This window comes from Pelecanus crispus, chromosome 13, assembly GCF_030463565.1.
Source record: "Pelecanus crispus isolate bPelCri1 chromosome 13, bPelCri1.pri, whole genome shotgun sequence".
Lineage (NCBI taxonomy): Eukaryota > Metazoa > Chordata > Aves > Pelecaniformes > Pelecanidae > Pelecanus > Pelecanus crispus.
In genome coordinates this window covers 17,123,501-17,146,563 of record NC_134655.1, presented here as the reverse complement: position 1 = coordinate 17,146,563, position 23,063 = coordinate 17,123,501, and positions in this window count along the sequence as shown.

The following is a 23,063-nucleotide window of genomic DNA, read 5'->3' as shown; positions in this document are numbered from 1 at the left end:
AAGTCCCAAACCAGAGAGGAAAGTGTGTTGGAAATGTATAGACTGATGTAACCGATTGTTCTTCAAAATACCTACTATGGAGTATTGAAAGTGAACTTACTTCTTGGCTTTAACATTTTTATTGGAATTTCTAGATCAGAAAATAATTTCCCATAAAAATTTATCAGTTCCAAATCAGACAAGGGCTGCCAAAGAGCATGTTTCCAAGAATAGCTCTCATTGGTATTATTTCCCATAGAACATAGTTTTGGCTCAAATATTCCAACAATGCACACTCATGAGGCTTGCATTGGCATTCCATTGCACCTAGGCCAGAGCAGCTTTGGAGGCCATAAAACATCCGAGTACCATAAAGCCTACTGTAAGAATGAAGCTATATCTCACACCTCAGAAGATGGGATTCACCACAGGGAGTGTTTTCCTGCATCAACTCCAACCCTCGCCCCTTCTCTGAACTGCTGATCAATGCCCTCTAGATGCAGCAGTTCCACTGCTGAAAAGGTACTAAGACCAGCACATAGCGTGCTGGTGGACACCAGGTTGCATGAGCAGCAAGGCACCCTTGTGACAAACAGGCCCACAGCCTCCTGTGCTACATGAGGAAGAGCCTTTCCAGCAGGTGATCCTTCCCCTCTGATCAGCACTGGTGAGGCCACGTTTGGGGTGCTGGGTCCAGCTTTGGGCTCCCCAGAAGGTGCTGCTTAAGGGAGCATCTGACATACAAGAAGCTGAGAGAGCTGGGATTGTTCAACCTGGAGAAGAGAAGGCTCACCATGGGGGTCTTATCCATGTGTATAAATGGATGGGGGGAGTAAAAACAACTGAGACAGACTCTTCTCAGTGGTGTCTAAATGATTCTATGATTCTATAATGGGCACAAACTGAAACAGAGGAATTTTCATTTAAATGTAAGAAACTTTTACGTAAGGGTGATTGAACACTGGAAGAGGATACCTGGAGAAGTGGAGTCTCCATCCTTGGCGATACTCAAAACCCAAACGTACACGGCCCTGAGCAACCTGCTCCAATTTACTGTCCTTTAAGAAGTGGGTTGGACTAGATAAGCCCCAGAGGTCGCTTCCAATATCAAATATTCTGTGATTTTAATGTGCTTTTTGAATACAATTTCAGTTGCAAGACTGAAAAAAGCCCCCAAATTCAAGCTTAGCTATAGAAAAAAAAAATGCAATTCACCATCCTTTATTCAGGATATTTTTTTTGGAACATCATGCATTTTACTGCACGCTTGGGAAGTTTTCTGGAACAGCAACAAAAGCTGTCCTTGCAAGCACATGATTAGAAAGCCAGATATTAACCCAAGTGCTTCCTACTGGAAGACTTATTGCCAATGCATGCAAGGCAGATGAGACTGGGGAATCAAATTCTTCTAAACTTTGGGATAAAACTTTCCAAGTTTAGATCTGCATCTACTTTTTGGAGCTTGAACATAGTTTAGCTACTGATTCCAAGGGACAGTTTTCTGAATATTCATCATTCAGCTAAATTCACACCAGGAACTAGGAGCAATAACGCAGAAAATGAGACTCCCATCTTGAAGCAGCCGTTATTTTCATACCTACTGCTATTATAAAAAATGCTGACAGTCTGGTCTTTAAAATGAGGGAAAAGATAGTACTAGCCCAAATTTATTATTATGGGACCAGCTTCCAAGATGTGAGGTTGGCCAAAGGCAGGAGGCCAACCACACCACCAAAAAGAAAAAAAAAAAAAAAAGAAAAGAAAAGAAAAAGAAAAAGCACAACCCACAACTTTGAAAAAGAAAGGGATAACAGTGGGCCTTTATACTATTCCTGAGTTTCAGAAGACTTTTTTCTTACGGTTGGTTGAGCGTTTTTTCAGTTTAAAACTAAACTAATTTTTTTTTTTTTTTAGGTTGTCAGTGTTCTTTCACACACAGAGTTCTTTCCAACTTTCAGACCCTTAGCACAAGCATAACCTCAGCCTTTTCCCCAAGTCTCAAGTGGCTTACCCCTAAGTGACAAGTCAATCTCTGTTCCTTCCAAATAGGACTTAGGGCCTTTGGAACTGCTTAGCTATCAAAAAACCTCCCTTTCTGGGAGCCACCTTCCAGCATGACCTCAATCCTTTTCATCAGCTGGATGGCTGAAGAACCAGCAAGAAACAGCATTCAAATGAAGTGAGAATTTAAATTACACAAGCCCACTTTTTTTCTTCCCAATGCTAAAACTTAAATTTCATTTTATTTTCAGATATGAAAGTGGACTGATGTGCAACGTAAGGAGGTTCTCTAAAAAGAGGTTTGACAAAGCATGATATTTTTCTAATTGTTGTAGATTAATGGTTATTCCTTCAGTACTTGCTGTCTAACCTGAAATAAAAATATACTAAACCATTTTCTTTTTTGCATTTGAGAGTAGAATTTTACTTCAAAATTAAATCTTGTGCTAAAAATTAAAATATAATATTCTTTATAAAGTTACTTTTCAAAAAAATTTTGAAACACACTGAAAATGTTTCCCAAAGGTTTTGTTTTTTTTCCCCAAGGAATATTGCACTAGCTTACTGAAAAACAGGTTTTTGATAAAAATGTTTGAAAATTATAATATTTAATTAATAACATAATGGAAATTTTGTGGTAAACATAAGAAAAAGGTAATTTTCACATCCTGTAAAATGGGGGGGAATCTCACCCCCAAAGTCATATCACATTTTCCAGCCAGTTCTAGGTGACCAGGGAAAACATAGATCCTGGGTTTTTTTACAAAAGACAACGGGCTCTTCTTGTTAAAGCAGTCACTGAACAACAACAAAAACCCCACAAACCCAAACACACACATACACAAAAACGCCCACCACATCTCAGATACCCATCTCAGACATCAAAACTGCTGTGAATAAGGTAACAGTTGTATTGCAGAGAGATAAGGCTAAGGAAAATGGGTCAAATTGGTTGCTTGACTTCAGCCAGGTCAGAGGACCTCTTAACAAACTGAGACCAATGTTTACTTTCTCCCTTTCTGCCTCCTCTCATTTTGAGAGACAGAGACTTTTCATTCATATTACACCAGGGTAACACAAAAGGCCAGAGAGAACTATATGGGAAATAATATAGTAACATTTCGTATGATGTCACTACACAGAGAAATTTTTATCTAGAAAAGTGAACAAGGAATTTCAGCAACACTCTGCGTCTCATCTCAACATATTCCAAAAATACTTGTATAATTTTAAGCGCATTTTGAAGAACACTTATTACAAAGAAGAAAATTGTACAGAAGTATATATAGAGAGAGAAGTTTATTTTAAAAGATTTGGAGACATAACAAAAGCTGTTTTAACAAGTAAGCCAGATACTTAAAAATGGCCCCATGTTCAGCTGGTTCCAGCCAGCTCCATAACTTCTCCCAGTATATGGCAGCTATAGACCTGACCCAGGTTCCCATTAACTCATTGCATGAGTTTCATTCTTTTGTTAAAGTCAGGGTGCAAGAACATGCTTAAATAACTGAGAGATCTGTAGGAAACATGGAAAGACATATTTCAGTGTACTGAAAGCAAGTAATGGTCAATGTTTTAATGAATCAATTATATTTCAAAATGGACTTCTGTTTTGTTTTACATTTCCTTCCCTTGTAAATGGCATGCCAACTTCAATACTTCACTCAATAAATGACTACTAAATGAGTGCAAAGTTACAGGCACATTGGTCTCTATGACAGGCCATACATAATCACCATAGAAATATATAATTACACCTGTCAACCTCATCTCATGCAATTGATTCAATAACTAACAATGTCAGTAGCAGGCTAAGCTTAGAGGTCTCACTGTGTGAAAATACTCATACATGGCTAAACATCTTGGTATTTTAATTGCCTGTCATATTGCCAAGGTTCCTATATTGTACCAATCTCCACAGCAACAGGCTGGAATGAGTAAAGCACATTTAATAACTGAAAAAAAGTTAAGCTATAAGCTCGCAGTTATTTTACGGCTCTTACAGACACTGCAGAGTATTCTGAAGACAGCTGGAGATGTAGCTGTATTTGAGGAGAATGGTTTTTTTTCTTCTCTGGGTAGATTGTTTATATGTGCACATTATGAAATAAAACTTATCATATAAATCTGAAAATTGTTTCTAATTACAGCTACTGGAGAGGTCAGCTCATGCCTGGAAGCATACACATGCTCAGCTTGACAGGACATTTAATCTCAACACACCAGGAATGGTTGCGTAAAACCAGCTTCTTAAAGGCTCCTAAGGACTTAATCATGACATGTTTGTTAATAATAATTATCAATATGATTCCATCTGATATACTAAATTACTTGTAAGCTACGCTGCACTGAAAGGCTCTAATGTGCCCAAACGCTAACCCCACTGAACCTGATGGCCAGGCTCCCAGCACCCTTAGCAGCAGTAGGATTTACGTCTACCATCTAGCAGTCTGTGCTAATTGCACATGAAGACGACAAGGGCAAAGTCTTTGTGGCCTGAACTTTTAGCAGTGACAAAGTAACACCAAACAGACTGGGTCAGGGAGAGGTACTAAGCAGAGATCCACAAGGAGATGAAAGACCAACAGACACTGGGAGCTGATGGAAAAGAGAATGAACTCTTCCCCAGGAAACAGACAGGAACCAACAAAATATCTGGCTGGTAAAAAAAATAATGTGGAAAATGAGGAGGTAAACAAGTGGAAGAGCTGCTCCACACATTAGCAATGAGTAGTTCTGGAGGCTTCCATACTTCAGGACTTTAAAATTAATATTGCAACATGAATTCCATTCACATTCTCCCTAGCACATAGAAGGCTCTCCACCTGTAAAAAACTTCTATGTGAAAAGTTAAATTGCTTTCAAACAATGCATAAGCTCAAATACTTATGAACAAAAGTAAACTGCATCATTGAAGAAATCCTTCTACTCACCAGCATAGTAACAGAACATGAGAGGGTGAGAACGCAGAGAGGTTTAGTTGAAATAAAGTAACATACCTCCCTCTACCACCTTACTCGCTCTGCAGACTTGTCAGGCTACACTCTTTCTCTCTGACTGTTGTCTTGGCCTCTTCAATCCTCCTCTGTGTTTTGGCTGAGTTTGGCTTTATTTCTTAGACTCATCCAATATTGCCATGAACCGAATGTTTATGTTTAAGAACATAAGAGAAAAGGTGCAATTCCAAAGTCATCACAGAAAAAAGAAAAAGCAGTGACAATTTTCACCTACAAAAAACAGTTACCAAATACTTTGCAGTCAAACACGCAAGAGGAGCATACCATGGCAGAAAGATGAGCCACAACATCCATACTTATTGCTGCATGGTTTGATATTGAACGAAAACAGGAAGGGGATGGAAGACAGATGTTAAAGCCTATGAACACAGAAAACAGGGAAGTAGGAAAATAAAACGCACTTTATCTTCTTGCTTTAATTTACTGTAAATAAAACATGCCAGAACTTAGAAAACACCTAAGTGGCAAACACCATTTTTATAAGGGGGTTATCATCATCAACCTCATGGAACTTATCTCCAAAGACAGGATTTTGCAGAACAAAAGAGAAATAAAAGTCTCCTGTAAAGCCCAGCAGAGCCTCTTGCTTCCCAACTTAGGTCTGAAAAGCAGAATAAGCCTGGTAGTGCCAGGCAAACAAGCCTTCCTGTTGATACTGGAGCAGCAGAGAGTTTATTTATAGCAACATTCAATGGTCAGATCGAAGGGGGATTTCTCACATGAATCTTAAAGCTCTGAAGCATTTTTAGACCTTCTGGAAGGAGATCACTTCTAAACAAGTCTGTACCAGAACTGCCATGAGCACAGCAGGACCCAAAAATGCACCCTAACCTCACCAATTGCTCTAACGCACATAGAGGCAAACAGGTCACTTGGGAGCAGGGAAAAAGCTAGCAGGATGCACAGGAGGTATATGGGATCCAGAGCATGCCGGGACAGATGTCCTTCTGTGGGCAGACACTCACCTGGCCAAGCACTCATCCCAGCTGACTCCCAGGCTGAGCAAAAGGCCCACTGGCTGAGAGCCGAGCCACAGTACTGCCACCACCCAGCCTGCTGAGAGATGACTTGGTCACTGTATCCTGCTTCCCAAGACAGCCAAATACTTCCCGACATGCAGGACAGATTTCTCACTGAAATAACTGCATCCAACTTGCTTCCACTGTCTTTGTTGGAAATAACACTCAAGTGGGGATGGGGGGGCCGGGACACTCACAATGACGGACGACAAAACGGTGGTACCTGTGCATACATAAGGAGGTGGAGACTCAGATTTTCAGCTAGCATAAATCAGCATCACCATGTTGAAGGAAACAGCACTATGCTGATTTTCACTGTTGAGGAGCAAGCCTATAAACAAACACACAACTCATAAGGGGGTACACATTGGCCTCCCTGATTTTCAGGGTAGGTACAGTTGCCATCACATGCTGACCAAGCATTCTTGGAGCTGCTCCAGAACATCAGTCTAGCATGCTTTCATGACTGTCCTTGGAGAGCTCAGCTGGCCAGACGACTTCCCAAAGGATGTATTTTCTATATCCTTTCAGAGCAGAGAAGCCAGAATAAGTCTCAGCTCAAAGAATTTTACAGGCTTTTATACTTATTGTAGTACTTAAGAAACAGGAAAGGTATCACAGCTCTAAGTGGTTCATAATGTAGATGATCCACAAAACTACATTCAAAAAGCCTTCCATCTACACAGAGTTACTATCTTCTCTGCCCATGCAACCCAACAAAACCCCAAAGCAGGGACACTTCTTAAAACCTTTATAGTTTTTCATATTGGCATTTGCAGGAAAAGATCTGCAAATTTGTAAGAACTGCTTTTTCTATCAACTTAGTTTATTTTTATTTTTGCTAATTAGGCTCATTTTTCCCTTGCAGCCAAAATAAAGTAAAAGGAAAAGATATTGTTTCTTTATAAACAATGAAAATGTCAAAGTACTAAAGCCCAAAATAATGACTATTAGAATCCTTTTCAAGTGAAACATTTTTTCCGAAGATAATTATACATTTTAAACACTGCTCACGGAGCAATTTAAGCTCCTAAGTGAACAGCTGAATGAAGCAAAACCCAGAGCTCCCCCCTGAATAGAAAGCACTGCTGAAGTGCGTGCGGGACTAGAGCAGGAGTTCAGGATAGGGTACTGCTTGCCACATCCTCAGCGGGGTAAGTTGGAACGGTTGTCTGATTGCCAGCAGCACAAAGCCAGGTTACACCAGCCAAGGATCAGCCCCAATATCTGCAGCTGAATTTTCAAACGACAGACAAGGCCTAATTCAACTCCCATTAAAGTCAATAAAAGCCTCCCATTGATTACAGTAGCAGTTGGATCAGGGCCATACTGATGTTTACTAGAAGCCAGATACAAGGTCTGATTACTTTTATACTGTTACACATCAGATCTTTATTCACTCCATTATTTACGGGCTTGCAAACAAGGAAGAAATTCTGATCACACAGTCATACAGACCTCCATTTGCATCCTTGATTGGCATGATGAGAGCTGCAGAGAAGGGTTTGAATATGTATTACACAGAGCAGCAGTGCACAAAAACCTGCAGGACGCAGTAAAGCAATCAGGCAGCATAAAGAAATTGAAATGGAATTCCTTGGAGAAAGGGATCATTAAGTGCTTAACAAGCATCACTCCGTTATATCTGTTTTAGTGATGTTAGCATAATTTTAATTGTTACCATCCAATCTGTTGTGATAGCTTTAGAGTTATCAAGATGCTAAATATTTTATGGTGACATTTGAACAATCAGAAAGATTAGCCGCAAAGCTCGCTACCCAGTAGCCCAATGCCTGTGAATAGACAAAAAGAAGGATCTATTTTCTATGTGGAACAAAGACAAGACAGAAAGATCAACACAATTTAATATTAAACAGAAGTAATTACATAGGCAGAGAACTAGTAACTCAAACACCCTGTATTTTATTATGCATTTCCAACCAGCCAATTAAATTATACTATATTCTGAATGTGCCTGTCATATCCTACTCCATGGTATGTAATTTAGCCAAGTTTTACGTCTGGTATACATGCTTCTCACTAAAATTTATATTGAGCCAAGGAAAGCATGCAACACTGGGGGTCCTACTTTGTGCTAAGTTGACAAAAAGCATAGTTATTTCTCCTAAAGAGTCTCAAAATCCTAGAGTCCTGTATAATGCTAATGGATTGCCAGACGCAGCTCCAGTCTCATTTAAGGTGCTGACTTAAGATATTAAATGCTTGGCAATTTTAGGCCTACTAAGTAGGTCATGGACCCATGTTTGTGAAAGAACAATATGCACAGTTCCAACCTGCATGCAGGCGTTTTTCAGATCTAGGGTTCATGAAATCACTGGATGCTAGGCACAAAATATAACTGCGGAGCTGAGCTACACAGGCTTAAATGGGCTCAATCACTTGCTTTAAAATGACACACCTGCCAGAAATGTTTGCTGAATCAGGGCCATAAAGGTTATTTGCAAGTGATCCATAATTAAATGCAAACTAGTGTTCCCAGCAGAACAGTAGCAAGTAATAATAATAATAAAGCTAAGCGTTATCCAGAACAGAGGTAAAGGACATAATTATTACCATATGAAATATGGCAAGACCAGGGTTTAATATGCCTGTAAGAAAAGCTTGCAAAAGCTTTCGTAACACAGGGCTGAGACTTCCATCTGGACAAGTAAGGATCCAGGCTGAGATTTTACACGTTTTCAAGTCCTTTGGAAAAACTCAAAACTTAGCAGCATAATGCTAGGTTCATACTGCCCTTCAGTCAAATGATATTACTATCTAACAATTTTCATCTTAATAGCTCAACTCTCTGTCTGATGAGAATATGAATGTTTTTTAGCTATTACAACTCACGCTCATAAATTGGTATTCAGAAAAAAAAAAAATCTATCTCAAGAAAAACGGTATTCTTTACCTGGGAGGAGAAAAAACAAGCTTCAGGTGTTTGAATTAATCTCATTAGTTAGGACATTGCAAGGCTCAGGCTGGCAGGGCTTAGAAGGGCCCTGCTCAGGGGCACACTACGATACCAGAGGATCTGGATATGTTAAGCTCCTCAAGGTCAGGCACTGGCCTTTGTAGCCACTGTCACCTGAAGACCTACAGACTCTTCTGTGTGGGCTTTCAAAGGCAGTGGCGATGCACACCTAAAGAGGACACACTCCAAGTTTGGTCATTCAGCATCAACTTTGCTTCTGATACTGGAAGGTCAGAAGGTGCCAGCTCAGCACTCATCAGAGGAGACTTTCCAGCTGATGCACAGTGTTTTCAGTGCATCTTTCCTGCTACCTTGAAAACAGGAATCACAAAAGGTCCTGTTGAACTATGAACAAGACAAGGGCAAAGGTTCAGGGATAGCTGCTGCTCCACACATTCCCCATGATTCTTAAAGGGAAATCTCTTCTATTTAGCAATTCTAGCAGCTACTGTCCTTCCCTCAGATGGAGTCCCCAGAATGATATCAAGGTACTAAAGCTTGCTCCATAGATGTTACTGTGCCTCTCTACTGGTGATGGGGCCTCTGAGAAAAGACACTATGTAATGCTATGAAGGTTTTTCCTAAGATTTTTCTTTTTTTCAAGCTCAGGCAGTGATGTTTCTTTCTTTTCCAGTCAAAGTTCCGATTCCTGCTGCAAAAGGGAGCAGGGCTGTATGCTGAGTTAGGCCACGGTAAATTCATCTGTGTGAGAATATTGTTTTCCAGCTTGCTGTGGATATATTCAGGAAATTTATGGTAAGAGTTTTCAGGCACTTTTGCAGTCATTGACACTGGATGCTAGACCAATCGCAAAACATCGGTCAGTGCCTAACTTGCAGGGCTGGGTGACAGGAGTGGCTGCTAGCCACTTCCTCTGGTACCTTGAAAACAATGGCACCAGTTGCCCTCTAGAACATGAGCTAAACATGTTACTTCTGAATAATTGGATTCAAAAGGGTAGCAATATCTTCATAAGCAAACAAAGCCTTAGAATAGTTAATAATTAAATATGGTAATTTTTAAAATTGTGCTAGGAGAATACCAGAGGACTTCACTCTGACCATCTAAGGAGAAAATGAACTAGTAATTGGGCATCTTCCTTGATGCATCTAAAACAGTTCTGTGTCGCACCCCTGGCAATGAGCTAGAAGCACCAATAGCCCTGATACTGCATGGCACTTCCTCCAATATTTTTGTGCATGTTTAATAAAAAGAAGAAAAATTTCCAAAGGCAGAAACACAATAATCCAGTGGAACGTCAAGTAAGGGGGCTAAAGATGAAGGGTTTGGGAGGCCACACATAAAAGGAAAGCCCGGAGTTCTGAGAGAAGAGGCGTTTATGCTAAGCTCCCGCAAATGCCATCCAAAGAGCCTACAGGCAGTGCAGCCTATGAAAAAGAAAAGAAATGTCGGGGGAGACCGTAACACTAGCATTATCTCAGTGACTCTCACAGAAAGCTCTGACTGCGCTGAACACTCATGTGGCATCTGCCTGACCTTTTTCCCCGACATATCACTGGAGACAGCAAGGAGAACCCACGGGCCATGAAGAAAACCACACTGCCACGCCAGGACAAGGGGTGCAATATTTGCTGGCTGCATCAGCAGGAACAACTCAGGACCCAAAGCTGCTTCCTGGATGTCAGGGTAATTTAGAAGCTTTTTCTTGAATCACATTTCTTGTAACAATTTTGCAGCTACTCCAAATCACAAACACTTCAGCCAAGTCTCAAGAGTGCCATTCAAAAAATGAAACCTCTTTAATCTTTCCAGTAGGAAAATCAACTTAAGTGGATAACTATTCTTTGTCATTTGAGCTGAGACTGGTAAATACTTGTATCATAAGAAAGCTTCAGAGCTAAGATATTAGCTAGAAAGAATAAAACCAAAAGAATTAAATTCTCCAGCCTTGATGTTAAAAGTCTGCAGCATTTAAAAGATTAAATAAGGATTTGATATATTATTTTTAGCTAAAGAAAACCAGCATTGTCCCTATTAGACATTTCAATTTACTTGAAATAATTGTGCCTCAGTAGTTTACAAAGGAGTGATTACATACAATGTGACAATTGTATTACTTATTACCCTTGACATCACTTCAGTGAGGGTCACTCTAGTTAAATATTTCATTTGTTATAATGTCCATCTTCATCAAGCTATTTTTGAAGCAATCTGAAAATCTTAAAACATTTGTTTCTTTGTCTTGCAAAAAAGAAGGCCCTGCTCATTTGTTCCCTTTAATACCTAGCAAATTGCTGTAGCAATTCACAAAATCCTTAAAAGAGGGCATGCAAGAGAAATTCAAAGTAATTCATTGAAAACATCCTTTTCTCAGTTTTTAGTCCTTTCCGCTGTTAAACAGTTTGCCTAACTCCAGCCTCTGTCAGAGAGGCAAAGATGCTTTATTAACAGTATCCTCATAAATATTCTGTGTTTGAATGAACAAGACGAAGGATACTTGACATTTAAATGCTTCTTACAATTTCATTAATAAAGCCATTCTCTGATATCAAAGCATGCCTCCATAGTTACACATGAGAAAAATTACAGCCTTCTTGTATTTCTCCATGTATGTCTTACACATCAGAGATACATCACCATTTTCTTAAATCCATAACGACCCACATTCTATTTGTTGAATCATAACCACCAGTGTGATGTCATTGAAAAGTACACAGCACTAAGCTTTAGTATCTGCAACTTGCCTATAAATCTTTACCACAGAAGTAGGTTTATGTCCTGTTCAGACCATGGAGAGCTGTAAATTATGACTTATTGTATGGAGCACTGGGGAGCAGAGGAAATACTACAACACTGTAACCAGTATCAACAACAGTAATACCTCTTTGGCATCTGGACTATTATGCATAAGATTATTTAGGGGGTTAAAGGTATTGGTGCTCTTGTTGCAGTCCTGACTAATTTCTACTTTGTCCGCCACGGAGAAGAGACCATGGCTTCCCGAGAAGAATTCTCCCTCCGTATGTGAAATGGATAAAGTCACATTTTCCGCCTCCTGATGTTTCTCCATAATAAAGTACATGGGTTATGAGAAATTTGTTTAAAGCCTAACACCAAGCAAAGAAGACATTTTCCTATGCCTGGTACCTGTCATGAGCTTCACCTGTTCTGAATATTTCTGTCTCCTGCTTTTTTATGATGAGACCTTAGATGGGAAGCATATGAAATTCCTGGAAATTCAAGAGAGTGTGAGTTGGGAATAGGAGGAGTTCTCCTCATTGGGTTGACAAACCCAAGGTACTTGGGTTAGAGCAGTGGCAAGATTGCTTTTTGAATTTTGATGATGAGTTCAGCTTGCACTGAAAGCCCAGTCCAGGCTGAGGCTTTCTCTAAATCAATACCATTTGCTAACTGGAGGCAAAGACAGGCTACCTTCTCTTCATTCTCATTTTCATCTGCATTACGACTTACAGAAGCACGGGAGAGGAGGCAGCCCAGATGGCTCACCACCCTGCGGAGAAGGTGTCTCCAGACCAGCAGAGCAAGTATGTTTCCAGCCCAAAAGCAAGAACTCCAAAACAAAATAGCAGCTTCCACCAAGTTTGAACCAAGGGTTTGCACTGTAACAGAGTCTGATACCGATTCCTACAAAACCTGAATTCTCATTAGCACTCCCATTACTTTTTCTGTAAACTGGGGAAAATCCTATTAAGTTTTTTGAGACTTAATGATAAAAAGAATAATTTAAAAAAATGCACTGCATTAGTATTTATTAGTTATATTATTAATAGCACTATGTATCCTCATATGGTAAATATTACTTCCTGCTTCTCACATCAGCATGAAATGAGCCACAGCATGGAAATGTCATTGTGCAGATCTCAGCACAGACAGGCTGACCTCAGTTCTCAAGAATTAATGCACAGCTTTAAAGCAAGTCACACCAGAAGCATATATTACTTTCTGGGTTTCTCTGTAAAATAACCTATCCCTCTTTGAGGCATGGTTTAAAGACAGAGCCCACAGGACATAAATCACAGCTGCTAAAAATACAAACCCCTTTAGGACATCACTCCTTAATGGCAGCAGAAATCTTCACAGGAAAAGACACCTGTCCCAGTGACAGAGAATAATCACCTTCTCAAAAGCACGTGTTGGATGCCTGCTGGAGTTAGCAAGTTCGGAGTGCCAAGATTTCCTTTGGAAGAGAAGACAAGTTACAAAATGCAAACCAAAAATCCATATTTCTTCTCAGAAAACATAACTACCTTTCAAAAGGGTGAAGTGTACTATAAAAAAAAAGGTGTAATGGTGCACTAAGGTCTCACATACAAAACTCCCTGGGAAGGGCCTCCCCATTCTTGCACCCCAATTACCAATGCAATCAAACCAGTGCCGTTAGAATCAGCTGCCTAACAGCCACCCTCACTTATTTGCTTTACTTCCCTAAGCTACTGGTAAGAGATGGACTCAGACAGTTAATTGTAAGTAAGAGGTCTTTCTCCAAGTTTCTTTTGATGACGCACCAGCTCATCGGGTTTTCGCAGCAATACTGATTTCAGTATCAATGATTTTGATCTAATGCTCGTTTTCTTTCCCTTTCTACCAACATAACAGCGCCATATTACTTAGGCCATTTTCTTTGGTCAAAAAGATTTCCCAGCTGCCATGGGAAATGTTAAAATGCACAGTTTCATGACAAATTTGAATAAAATGTCAAGTATTTATCCTATTTTTAAAAACAGAGAACTTTATCAGGCTTCAAGCTTTTGATGAGCTTAAAACACATTGCTTCAAAGTTTTCCTTTCCTCATCCCATTCACATTCTACTGAACATTAGAATAATTTTACAGAGTATAACCCATGTGCATCCGCAGGATACAGAAACATACAGCAGAAAGAGCACAGTTCAAAAAAAAAAAATCCCCACAGATTTTGTCAAAGCAACGTTATCTTACCACAAAGTTATTTTACCACAAAACTCCTGACACGTTTTGCTGATAACACCAAAACCAAGAAAAAGAGTGTTATTGGATATTACTGTAAGAACTGGACAACACACAACTCAAACCAGAGAGCAGATTTGGCACCAGCTTTCTCCTCCCCTCCAAACTGACCTGCATTACACAGGGCTCGGCTCTGTAGGGGCCACAGCATATACACCCCTTCGAGTCACAGCACACTAACCCTCCAGCAGAAAGCTGCTGTTGAAATCTTTGAAATACCTGAACAAAATGCTTTTTGGGCTAAAAGCAGAGGTGTTTTCCTCTGATCTAAATGCACTGATATGCAGCCCTTCTGCTGTCTACTGACCTTGTCTTCATCACTCTCCTAGAGCAAGCGTTCAGTGTGCCAGACTCTCAGCTGGTGGGTGCCAGCAGAACTCCACTAACTTCACGGGGATGCAGCCGACTTTGGAGATTTGGTCCATGATGCAGAGTACTGCCAGTTCAGAATTAAACCTCCTCCCAGGCTCTAGAAGAGGGTACTGATACTTTATGCGCATGTGCCAAGGTTGATTTGCTTAAGTTTACAAAGCATTTAATGGCTTTTAAGATTCTTCCTCCCCCCACCCCCCCCTTTATTGGAAAGGCCTTAAAATCCAAAACAATGATCCAATTCGTGAAGAAAAAAAAATCTGCATGATCCAGAAAAAAAGAGAATCTTGGTTTCATATGAAGCCAGTTTATCCATGAGTAAGGCTGGACCGCTGCAGAAGCTCATAAGTGAAGCCTAACAGCTCTGATGATGAAAGGTATAAAGCTGAAAGGGAAGCTATTTTGTAATGCCTAGCTTGGACCGTAAAATGACATTCCTTTCCCTACAATTTTCCCACCCATTTGGCAAATGCTGTCCTTACTGCATTATCACGTATTCATAGGCACAGCAGAATTGGGTTTGTCATATGTTTTTGGTGGTTTTGTTGGGTGTTTTTCTGTTTCTGCATTTTTGCAATTAAATTGCTTGATATCAAAAGTCATTGCCACACAAAGTGCAGCAGAGATAACAAAGTTAGCCCACAACAACCGGATAAGGCAAAATAAAAAATAATAATAAAAAAAAGAATGTTGTCTTTCAATTTCACAGCTGGAAGTGAAAAAGATATTGAGAAAGCTTAGGAAAACATAAATAAAGATAAGAACAGTCATCCAAAAATCTGTGTCTCAGAGGAAATACCCTGAAGACATTATTAAAATATTCTGGATAATAGGCAACCATCAGGTTTTACCCAAGAGCAGCACTAATCCTGGCACATCTCCTGCATTCAGCCATCTCAGAAGACGTTCCTCCTGTGCACAGAGCCAGTACATACACAAAACTTCCTTTGGAAATGCTAGCCAGATCCCAGAAGCAATGAAATTATCTTGTCAGCAGAGCTCCCCCACTTGGGCACAATATCACGCTGACAAAGCACTCATGCTCCAGAATCTCACTCTTGTCTGATTGCCATCATTTCAGAAATCTCCGCAATATGCTCCTGGAAGGGGCTAGACATAAAGCAAATGGAACCGAGCCTTGCATGGGGAATTGTCCCAGAAAGCACCCATGCTAGACATTGTACAATCCTGAACCAGATGCTTCTCAAAAATGTTATCCTACTGGCACAATCCACTTAATTTCCATGTCTCATTTAAGATCCCACGCTTCTTACATAGTCTATAGAACAAGGCAGATGCCTTTCTGATTTGTCAAGGACTTTATTTGCCTTGTGGAAGCTTCCCTGCTGGCTGCCGAATACTCATATGTACCCAAAAGCAGACCTTGTCCCCATTTATACTGACTAAGGAGGGAACGAAGGCCTCACTTGAGAAATAATTTCTTATGTATGTCTTCCTTTCCTGCCAACATCCCTGCTAAACCAGCCCCATTTTCCTTTGGACTAGGCAATAAAGACAATTGCAGCTTTCAACCTAATCTTGATCTCACCCTCTCAAAACGGCTAATATCGAAGCTGGCCATGAACTATCTCCCGCCATATCTTTTTCACCCTTTCCAAGTAGGTCTTAATTTCTCCCCCCTGCCTCATAAAAACCCCACCAATATTTTTAGCAACTTCCCTCTGTGACTTCAGAATTCGTTTAAAGGCCTCTTTCATTTTTTTGTTTCACATGTCTTGAGGAAAGAGCCCTCAAATATTCACATTCCCAGAAGCACTGCATTTATTCACTCACCGTAGTTTGAACACACAAGGAGGAAATAAAAAGGAGGGAGAAAAGATGGGAGGCAGCTGTGGGAACAAGTGAACCGGCTACATTTACGAACAGAGAGCAAGTGTACCAGAGCCTAGAAAAGCCCTCTTCTCAGATACACACATTCAACCACCAGTGAAATATATAAGCATGGAAAAATCATCAGGAATTCACAAGTCAGAATTCTCCTGCACTTTTACACCTTACTATTATTACCTGACTAGATGGGCTCTCTCCAAGGAACAGGCTCCAAACATACCCACATTGAGATTAAAGACAAAAGCCCACTTTGATTGCAGCAGTACAGTCCCGTACCTGGCAGTAATGCAAGCACAAATCACAAAAAGTGTATGAGCACCCCACATATGATAAGGGCTGAAGACAGCCTGCCTGATCTTTCTACAGCAATTCCCTTGCAACATAAAACGTGACAACATCCTCATTGGAAATTACAGTGCCCAGTATCCCTCCTGAAGATAAGAGAGCACAGATAGCAGTGTATCTTATACATCCTTCGCCATCCACTGAAATAGATACAGCATTTTATAGCACTTAAGACTGCCCCTTGAGACATGACTGCCACTCTAAAGCCCAAAGCTTCAGCTGAAGTTCACATCATTCCCTAAGAGCTGTATGTGGCCTACGGCAGAGAAATACGAAAGAGAAGTGTTTTTAGCCATTCCCTGCTCCCACGCTCCCTCCTCAAATTAAAAGGCTGTGGCAAACACGGAATACAAACAAATTCCCCGTGTTCAGTGGCACACACCACATTTCGGCCCATTATTAGATGTGACAAACACGAGAGGGGGGCAGAGCAAAGGGCAGGACACTTAGCGATCTTGTCATACAAAACTTCTCAAACTTGCTCAGTGCAGTGTGGGATTACTCAAGGCTTCCCGTGCGGGTCAGGAACACCAGACGTGCAGCGAAACAGCTTCCCGGGAAACCTAGACACAGAAAGGGAAAAAACCAGCCCCATGCACATCCTTACAGGCACCCAACATCACTGTGTCTTTCAGGAACGGTTCACCACTTTGGTCTTCTCCTTAACTATCACCTTGTTACATTAAAACCATACCACTGGGAAAGATTTTGTATGGTGCAGCAAGAGATCAGGCTAATGCAAAGAATTTTGGGACAGAAAAACCTCAAGTTCTCCCGATCTTTTCCATCATTTGTTCAAGATGAGGAAACACTGCTGGCACATCCCTTTAATGTCCTGCTCCCCAGTGCAAACTGCAAGATGGTTTGTGCTAGGGGTTTTAGCCTTCAACAAGCAGAAAGCACAATCTGACAAACTGTATTCCCCCAAGCGCTATATTGCCTGCAGCATCTACCTCTACCAAACTGCCTTCCCTGTAAACGCTACCCTGGGTCTGATAAGTACATGGAAATGAAGACTGTGCCATTCAAAAGAGAGGGGAAGGCAGGCTCTTGCCTATCCCAAGCACAAAAGGTTTCCCCTTTTCCCCTTCTCAGAGTGCCAGGTAGCCGCCTCACACTGTGCTGATGCTCCATTGTTTATTTTTCAAGCATCTTCACAGAGCAGCTTTCCCATGCGGCAGCTCCCTTCCGCAGGCTCTGTTCTCCCGCAGACAGAAGGCTGCACTGCTGCTGCCTTTTTGATCTTGAGACAGAGGTGAGGGGGCTAGAGGAGGGGGATGCAGTGGGAATTCCCACCCCAATGCTATTGGTTTGCTTTTCAAGATGCTCAGCAGCACTGCACATGGCAATCCTGTGCAGCAGAGGCTTTCTTTAAGATGATATCCTCGCTTTCCTCTGTGACCTTTATTCCCACTGTTTGCTTTCTTCTGAGGTTGACTCCAGCCGTAACCGATACCAGAGCATCCCCACCCCCATGGCTCCTTTGTACTGGCTCACAGGAGACCAGGATCTCCATCCTCTCAACTGTTTTTCCTGCTAGCAGATGCTAAATACAGAGTGAGGGGTGAAAACCCCTGGCACAGTAATGTTTATGTGAGCAACTGCCCTCTCCCCCATGGTTCTTGCAACTTGCTTAACCTCAGCCAAAGCATGCCAAGGATGAAGGACGTTGCAGGACAACATGGCTTTCCTCATGAGCATTCTCCTTTTGCTCCCTTGCTGGCACCTTCTTCCTCCCAGCAGAGATCCCAGTTATGCCTTTTTCATCCATTCTACCTCGCTGGCAGAGCCAAAAAACAATAGAAAGGATATTTAAATAGCTTTCTATCAGAGAACAAGCAGCAGCAGTAGTTGTCAAAAGAAAAATCTATTCAAATTTTTCACAGGGATTACAAGAAAGCAAGGACAACCCAGTCACCAACCACAAAAGTCAAGGTCAGGAGAAGAGAATCACATACCCAGCATGCTTTACATGCTCCTGGAGAAGTCAACTCATTACATTTCACTTGCATTTCCTCCACCTCATAGAAAAGGGCTGGTGATTGCTCAAAAGTATTCCTTAGACTTGTACTGGTATTGTGCTTTGAGATCAGAGGATGAGAAAAGCTTTGGAAGTGCTGTGAGACAGAGTTGGACCTGAGGTCTTCCCATTGCTTTCTAGAAGTGACACCGGGGTAGAAGAGTTAGACTTAGAGTAGACAGGAAGGGAAGATGGGTGTAAGCTCCTTATAGTCTGAAGACATTTTGACAAAGTCTTGCTGCAGTTAATGCCTACTGATTCAGTTGCTAGTGCTGCACAGAGGAAGAGAATTAAGTACATTTGAGTCCATCTGGGTTGCTTTAGACCTGATCCAAGCCCCTGCCCCAGCCACACTGCCTTCTGCTATCCAAATACTTCTACCATGTTGCTTCTGTTTGTACAAGCTAAGTTAATTACACTTCCATGTCCGTAAGTCCTTCTGAAAGCCTCAAAAATCAAGAGTCCATTTCAAAACCACCAAAGCAACCTAATTAAACTGGGTTTTTTTGATTGTGTTAAGATATTATCCAATATAGAAAAATAAAGGTACAATTTTTGTAGAAGAATTGAATCAAAACCAAGAAAGTTAGAACAAAGGTCCCCAATTTGATTCCAAATCACTTCAAAATTTGTCCATCAAGAGTTATCACATTACCACAAACTTTTTCATCATGATTAAACTTATATTTCTACAACACTGACTAATATTAGCAAAAGTTTATGAACTGGTATTCCACTCATGGCTTCCAGCCCTCAAAAATGTGTATTTTTCCCTCTAAATTTTCAAATGCTCGCTATTTTCTTTGCAGATCTTTCTAGAAAATTGACTGCCAGCTCAGCATTTCCTTACAGTATTTCATATTAAATTATCATTGCAGTCATCTTTAACTTTAACTTATGGAAATTGGTCAAACCACAGAAAGTCACACCTACAGTTATGCTGTATATAGATACCCAAGCAGACAGTAGCTCACACCAGGCAATGTGTGGGAGGAAGTGGCTAGAGATGTTCACTTTATTCCCACTTTTAGAAACCAAGCAGGGCTCTAAATAAATCCAACAACTGCAGCTGAAGATCTGTGTGGCTTTACACGAGAATTTTGTGGCAGTCAGAGCTTCAGATCAGTGTTTCAAGTGGGAAGCAAAGTAATTATTATAGTTTGTTACTAGTTTGCAAACAGCCCATTTCCCACCATAAATATTAAGCGTATCCTGAAGACTTCTGCGCTGTATCCACTGCAGCCACAAGGGGAATAAAAATCTAGCAATATGGGCAGATTACATGTAAAAGCTCAGAGAAAATCATGTTACCAAACACCATATTAAAACCTATCAGAAATCAGTCTCCCACCCTGCCCAAACATTTTGGGGGGGGGGAATCAGCCACATTTTATATCCAAGCAATCCAAAAAGGATGCTGTATAAAGAGGCCTCATTGTACCAGCAGCACTGCATGCTCTCGCAGTGTCATCCCAAGTCTTGCAACAGCTGGTGCTTTTCAGGAAGCCTCAGAACCTGCAGGCATGTGACTCACCCAAATCTAGGTTCTGTATAAAAAAAGAACATGCACCATAAAAATAAGTTTCTAATTCTCAGTTGCAAAGAAAACCTTGAAATAGGCAACACAGACGGACCTAAAAGCTCATAAACATGACAACACATCCAACAATATAAAAAAAAACCAACCCAAAACAATCTCCATCCTCATGAACTTTCTGAGGTATAACTCATGAATTTTGAGCACTTAAGGCTGGCAAAGACGTACAAACTTCCTGTAAAGATGCACAGCAAGTAGGCCTCAGAATTCGCAAGTCACAGACACCACTCGGGCTCCAACAAACAGAAAATGGCTGCTTTCCTGCATACTTTTTTCCACAACTCATTCCCACTTCTGTCAAGTGCTGCTTGTTGATGGTGTAGGCCCTGATACAGGCCTCTGGTTGACACATCCCCAGCAAGGTATGGCAGCTCTCCATAACATGCACCACGGCCCTTTTCCTGGAGAAGGAAAGGAGCTGGCCATTCACGTAAGATGACAGGGATTCACCACGGAGCAAGACTGGGAAAACCCGCCTGAAGTCATCAATACCATATTTCTGACCATTTCAAAATGCAGTCACCTTTGGGAGAGACCTCACAGCAAGTTTGACAAATAAGAGGAGCAGTTGATAAGGGTTCGTTTACACAGGCTGTGATGAATCTGCAACATTGGCTCCTGCTCCCCAACATGTCCATAGCCTATATCTCATGTTTTCAAACAAAATCCCTTTTGTGCTTTTCCCCCTGCTGCCCCTCCTGCTAGGAAGAGCTCCCAACAACCATCTACAAAGTGACTTCATTGTTTGCCTTCAAACCAGCCTTCAAAGTCTCCCAAACCATCATGCAAACAAACAGCTTGTCATCACTTAAATAGCTGTTTTCCTGAGAGAGGTCCATAGACCAATGTTCTCATCAACTCCTTACGCACCCCCATCTGACTATTTTCTGTTACCTCGTGTCTTGGGCTTACTTTGGAAATGGTCTGAGGATAGGACCATTTTGCTTTGTTTCAATGCATTCCCTGATATCCTGGACCATGACTAAGACTCACTGGCCTCACAAAGCAAGTAACAATTCTAAGAAAATACACCCATTAAGAGTGATCTATGAATGTCTATAGACTCTCTGCATGTGTTATTAATAAAAACTGGGAAACTCTCTTGATTTGCTTTTATTTTCACAGACACATGGTAGTTCCCCAACTGACACAAAACATGACTGGGGACACATCACCATGACCTTTTCAAAACAAACAGAAGAGAATAAATCTGGAGTCACAAAATTAAACCATTTGGGTGTCTAACGGGCCAAGTGCTACACACAAGTGAACTACCACTGATACAGCTGGTTTTTGATCCTGGTTTGTCTGCAGGACTAGGACATGGCTGCAAAATACTCCATATTTTATTTTGTCACCTACCATGGAAAATTTTGCTTGTGGGGATTTATGTCACTATTTTCCTAACCACTTACGAGACCTATTCCCACCTCTCAACTGATTCATCTTAGGTCTCATAGGAGTCTGTTAACAACTCAGTGGAGCAGTTCATCCTCCTGTGAAGCAGGGACAATACCTTGCTCACAGCTGTTAGGAAGGTAAGTTGACCTCCATTTGGGATATATTATTTGATGACAAAGCAACAGGAGGGAAAAAACCTGCCACCAACCCTCTCCCTGTTTTTTTTTGTCTTGTTTCCATCTTATCTAATTAAGTAACATATTTAGCTGCATTCAGGAAGTGACACACTGGACATCTGAAACAAGCTCTCCATGCTCTCCCTAATGGCCAGTTAGCAGCCCCAGCTATGCATATGACAGGACAGCCGTCCCTGTTCTCAGCAGGCTCTCTGCCAGCTCTGCCACTAACCTGCTGTGTGGCTAGGACAAATAATTTTGCTTCTCTGTGCCACCAGTTCCATTTCCATCTTTTTCAATCCTAAGCTATTTGGGACAGGACTTGCTTCTCTCTCTTTTTAACTGGAGGCAGGAAGATGATCTCAAAGTTTATAAGGGTCATTAGATACTATCATGGTATATAGAAATAATGAGCAGTTTAAAATACATTATATTCCTTCAGCTCAGCAAAAAGATTATATGATAATGAAAAAAATTTCAGCAAAGTGAAAAAATATCATCATCAAAATAAACCACAAAGATCCCACAGGGAGAGAAGCATGCATCCGGAGATATCATTTCTCCCCAAAGTCATGGCTACTGTTGAATAAAGTTGACATGCAAATTCACACACTTGCATTTCTTTTAAAAGACAACCCGTTTCTCAGGGTATCATAACAGTTTGTGATCTTGCAGTTGCTATGGCAGCTGCTTATGTGTCGAACAACAAAGTACTGTGTGTAGTTAGATAAATCTGCTTAAGTTATATCTGTCCCAAGTTCCCAATGCTACACTAAGTTATTATGCACCCTTAAAAAAAAAAAAAAAGGAATGTAAATTGAAGAAACATGTTTCAACATTGAACAATGGTATACAGAAAATATCTTCTCCATAAACATTGCCTTTCATGGTATTTTCATCATGTACCTTTGCTGACTTTCTCGTGTCAAATTCCCACTACACAATTGCCAAATACATGTGATTTATTCAAATAAACCAAAGTGATATTAGGATGATGTCTCAGTACAATAAAAACAATTGCATGATCTCTGTGCATGTTTTAATTTTAAAGTCTGGTAACACAATAGGTTTTCTCTCTCACATTTGGTATGTATTTGCTACAAAAAAAGATGATGTTTTAATATAAAATAAAATGCCCTGAGATGTACCGCTCTATTGTTCTATGTCTTTCATCTCCTGCCTCCAAGAGCCACAGCATTCCACGGAAAGCAGACTTCTATTATCGTACACCAACCATACAGCAAATGCATGTTGCCCTCCACTGAAAATAATCTTGCCGGTGCCCAGGCCCTCCATTTCCTTCTCCATCCCATTGCTTTTCATAAAGAACTTCCTGCAGGA